This window comes from Nicotiana attenuata, chromosome 12, assembly GCF_001879085.1.
Source record: "Nicotiana attenuata strain UT chromosome 12, NIATTr2, whole genome shotgun sequence".
In the NCBI taxonomy this organism is placed as follows: domain Eukaryota; kingdom Viridiplantae; phylum Streptophyta; class Magnoliopsida; order Solanales; family Solanaceae; genus Nicotiana; species Nicotiana attenuata.
The window spans coordinates 29,667,776-29,673,228 of record NC_032000.1 but is presented as its reverse complement, the minus strand read 5'-3'; positions in this window follow the sequence as shown (position 1 = coordinate 29,673,228).

Below are 5,453 nucleotides of genomic sequence, written 5' to 3'. Positions count from 1 at the left end.
CCAGGACATTTTATCAAAGATTGTTCTATCCACAATCAGGTCCATTACAAACACAATGCTGACAAGGTGGGTAAGAGGAACCTGGTCCTCGACAGAAAGTTCAAGAGAAGAGATGTCGCTGATAATATTGTAAAGCAAGCTCTGGCTACCTGGGGAGATTCCTCTAGTGAATTTGAGGGTGATAATGAAAAGGAAGACACCTCCATGATGGCCGTTGAAAGCAAAGCTACAAAATATGATTCCATATTTGACTTTATGGCAAAATCTGATGAGGATGAAGAAGATGATGATGATGAGGTAAACTTTCTGGACGTACAAAGAAATTTGAAGTTTTATTCTAAAAAGAAGCTGGTATCTTTGGCTAATGTTTTAATTGATGCTTATCACAGTCTTATAAATGATAAAGATTGTTTAACTGCGGAGTTAGGAGAAGCAGAACAGACCAGAGATGACCTAGTAGTCACTGTAGTTGATTTAAAGGAAACGATTGAGAACCTAAAGAAAGATAAGGATGCCTTAGATGACAAAATTGCAAATGTAGACCTAAAGAGACCATTGAAAGTGTAAGTAGGGAAAAAGCAGTCTTAACAGAGAGAGTTGCTAGCATTGAGCAAGAGAGAGATGACCTACTAGTGGTAGTATTGGACTTGAAGGAAACAATTAGAGAACTTAAAATGGAGAGCAGGCCTGAAAATTCTCAAAAAGGAAAGAAAGTTGCAAGTGAGGCATACATTAAGCTTGAAAGTGAGTTAAATTCAGTGAAGTCTAGTCTGTGTGCTGAGCTTGAGAAAAACAAATAACTTCAGGTAGAACTAGGTAGAGTGAAGTGTGATCTTGAAAAATTACTCAAGTGAACCTGGTCCTCTGATGCTATCACCGCCTTGTACACAAACAATGGGGGAAACAGGCAGGGAATTGGGTTCCAAAGGGAAAAGACTCCCTACAACCCTCATAGCAAGTACGTTACTGTACCTGACAATTGGCTTTGCACTCACTATGGTAACACTGGGCACTTTGAAGAAAATTGTACGGCAAGATTTCAATCTCAACAGAAAAACAAAGTTTTTGCTGAAAAAGTAACTGCTGTTAGGGAACCCGGTCCATCACATAAAAAACGTATAATGCCTGCTTGGACCAAAAGAGCCCTCATTCACCCCTTTCCTCATTACAAGGGACCCAAACTTGTTTGGGTTCCTAAGTCTAACCCTTGATTCCTTGTGCAGGGAACAGTGAAAGGGAGCAGTGAACAGTGGTACATGGATAGCGACTGCTCGAAGCTCATGACTGGAAGTACAAATAATTTCCTTTCACTGAAGGCCCTGCAAGGAGGGAGTGCATCCTTTGAAAATGGAAAGAAGGGATACATTCTAGGAGTTGGAAGGATCGGGAAGTCTCTTTCCCACTCTATTAAAATGCGTACTTCGTGAAGGGGTTGAAGTATAGCTTGCTGGGTATTTCCTAAATTTGTGACAAGGGGATCTTAGCTGTCTGAGTGCCGTTAATGATAATGCTGAGCTGTGGCACAGAAGGCTGGGTCATACAAGTTTCACGATGCTGAAAAAATTAGTCAAGAAGGACCTGGTTCGTGGTCTGCTCAAGTCAAGCTTCAAGGATCACAGGGTGTATGATGCATGTGTAAAAGGAAAGCAAGTCAGATCCTCTTTCAAGCCCAAAAAGGAAGTTAGCATCTCAAGGCCACTTGATCTCCTCCGTATGGATCTATGTGGACCTATGAGGATGCCAAGTAGAGGAGGAAAGAGGTACATATTTTCTTCATTATGTGACTACTCCAGATTTACATAGACCTTGTTCCTCAGAACTGAAGATGAGACTCCAGCCGTCATAGAGGAACTGTTCCCTCAATCACAATATCTGAAGCAGAAAATAGAGTTGTGGATGTTGTACATGGAACTCCAGCTGCTGAGCAATTCAAACCAGATCAAAGACAAGAAACCCACTTGCCTTCTCAGCCTTTCTATCTCAAATAGAGCCTAAGAATATCAAGGAAGCATTGAAAGATGCTGACTGGATTACAGCTATGCAAGTAGAGCTCCGTCAACTTGAGAGGAACAGTGTGTGGAACCTGGTTCCATGACCTATTGACAGAACTGTTATAGGAGCCAGGCTCCCCGTGCTTGGTGTGAAAGGTTGTCAAAATTCCTTCTAGAAAATGGCTTTACAAGAGGGAAAATTGACAAAACTCTTTTTCTGAAGAAACGAGGAAGGAACCTACTCATTATGCAGATCTATGTTGATGGCATCATCTTTGGAGAGTTGACTCTCAATGTGAAGAATTTGCAAAACTCATGGGAAGTGAGTTAGAAATGAGTACGATGGGGGAACTGAATCTCTTCTTAGATTTACAAGTGAAGCAAACTCCCAAAGGGACAATGATAAGACAATAGAAGTACATCAAGAAGCTGCTGAAGAGATTTGACATGGAGACATAAAAAATCATTAACACTCCCATCACCACAGCTACTTGTCTAGAATGGATGAACCTGGTTCCCCTATAAATCAGACCATGTTAAGAGGTATCATAGGGTCACTTCTGTAGCAGACCAGATATTGTTTTTAGTATGGGTCTGTTTGCCGGGTTTCAATCCAATCCAAAGGAATCTCATCTGAAAGCTGCCAAAAGAATCCTATGATATCTCAAAGGGATGCAGGACCTGGTTCTCACTATCCATCGGGAGATAACATTGAATTGGTTGGATATGCTAATGCTGATTATGTTGAGTATCTAGTGGATAGAAATAGCACATCTGGAACGACACATTTTCTGGGGTCATATACTGTTTGGTTTTACAGTCTGTTGCTTACAGTGGGAACTGATAGAGAATCTGGTTCTCTATACAGTCTGGTGGACGCTTAGTTTCTATCATGGACCGTTGCAGAGATAAAGGGTATCAGCCCAACCTTTTGTATGCATAAGATTCTACTAGAAAATGGGAACAAACCTTCCAAAGAACATCAAAGAAGGTTGAACCCCAACATGAATGAAGTGGTGAAGAAAGAAGTGACCAAATGGTTAGATGCGGGAATCATTTTCCCTATCTCTAACAGCAACTGGGTTAGCCCAGTTCAGTGTTTGCCAAAGGAAGGTGGAACTACTGTAGTGAAAAATGAGACAACGAGTTGATCTCAACAAGAACATTCACGGAATGGAAAATCTGTATGGACTACAGAAGATTAAACAAGGCCACCCGAAAAGACCATTTTCCTCTGCCATTCATTGATCAGATGTTAGATAGATTGGCGGGAAGGTCTCACTTTTGCTTCTTAGATGGGTAGTCGGGGTATAACCAGATTTCTATTGCCCCAGGGGATAGAGATAAAATGTCGTTCACCTGTCCATATGGCATCTATGCTTTCTAGAGAATGTCGTTTGGCCTATGCAATCTGCCCGCCACATTCCAAAGGTGCATGGTGGCCATCTTCACAGATATGGTAGAGGACATAATGGAGGTTTTCATGGATGATTTCTCAATGGTAGGGAACACATTCGATGACTGCCTTATGAATCTGAAAAGAGTTCTAAAGAGGTGTATAGAGACTAGTCTGGCGCTGAATTGGGAAAAGTACCATTCCATGGCACATGAAGGTATAGTCTTGGGACACCTAGTGTCAAGTAAGGGAATTGAGGTGGACCGTGCAAAAGGTTATGTAATAGAGAAGTTTTCGCCGCCTACTTTCGTCAAAGCAATAAGAAGTTTCCTTGGCCACGTCAACTTCTACATGTGATTTATATAAGATTTTTCTAAAATTGCTAACCCCTTGTGTAAATTTCTTGAAAAAGTCACTCCTTTGTGTTTTCTGATGATTGCAGGGTAGCTTTTGAGGAGCTGAAAATGAGGCTTGTGTCTGCACCCATCATAGTTGCACCTGACTGAGAGCAACCATTTGAGATGATGTGCGTTGCAAGCGACTATGCTGTGGGACCGGTGCTTGGGTAGAAAAAAGAGAAGGACACGCACCCAACCTACTATGCAAGTAGAACCTTGAGTGATGCCAAACTAAACTACACTATGACCGAGAAAGAGATGCTAGTAGTAGTGTTCGACAAATTCAAGCCATACCTGATAGGATCGAAGGTAATAGTTCATTCTGACCGTGCTGTTTTAGTTACCTAATTGAGAAGAATGAGTCAAAGGCACGCCTGATTTGATGGGTGTTACTGATGCAAGAATTCGACTTGGAAATCCATGACTGAAAGGGATTGGAGAACCAAGTTGATGCTCATTTGTCCAGGCTTGATGGAGCTGAAAAAAAGGTTGAGGTGGAAGAGATCGTGGAGACTTTCCCAGATGAACAACTGTTAGCCACTAGCCTTGAGGTAGCACCATGGTATGCAAATATTGCAAACTACCTGGTGAGCGGTATTTTTCCCTATGACTTGTCCTCGGTGCAAATGAAAATGTTCTTTCGTGATTGTCGCATGTCTTTCTGGGATGAACCATATTTGTCAGTATTTGTATTGATAACATGATTTGGAAGTTTACCCTAAGATGGACCAGGCTTCTGTTTTGCAGGCATGCCATGCTTCACCTTATGGAGGCCATTTTGGAGGATTAAGGACAGCTGCTAATGTGTTGGAGTCGGGCTTATATTGGCCGATGTTGTTTAAAGATGCACACTTTTTGGTGAAGGGCTGTGATGAGTGCCAATGGACGGGGAATATTTCCCGTCGACATGAGATGCCCATGAACCCAATTCAAGTGTTGGAAGTATTCAGTGTATGGGGAATCGATTTTATGGGACCATTTGTCAGCTCATATGGAAACAAGTACATACTGGTAGCTGTGGACTATGCCTCGAAATGGGTGGAAGTTGTAGCACTCCTGACAAAAGATGCAAAAGGACTACTTGGTTTTCTGAGAAAAAATATCTTCACCTGATTTGGCATTCCAAAGGCGATTATCAGCGATGGAGGCACCCACTTTTGCAACCGAGCCTTTGCAAAGATGTTAGAGAAATATGGTGTTCCCCATAAGGTTGCCACTCCATATCACCCACAAATAAATGGGCAAGTGGAGGTGTCAAACAGAGAAAGCAAGAGCGTTCTGACCAAGACTATAAATGCTACTCAGACTGATTGGGCGAGAAAGTTGGATGATGCACTATGGGCTTACCGAACTGCATTCAAAACTTTGATTGCTAGGTCACCATAGTAATTGGTGTTTGGAAAGGTGTGTCACCTACCAATAGAGTTAGAGCATAGAGCATTCTAGGCATTAGGCAACTAAATCTTGATATGGAGGCCGCTAGTACGAGTAGAGTCACAGAGCTGCATGAACTTGATGAGTTCCATTATCATGCCTTTAAGAGCACCAGGTTGTACAAAGAAAGGATGAAGATGATCGATGACAAGAATATTGTGGAGCGGAACTTTAAGCCTGTGGATGCGGTATTAGTGTAGAACTCAAGACTGAAATTGTTTTCGAGTAAGTTAA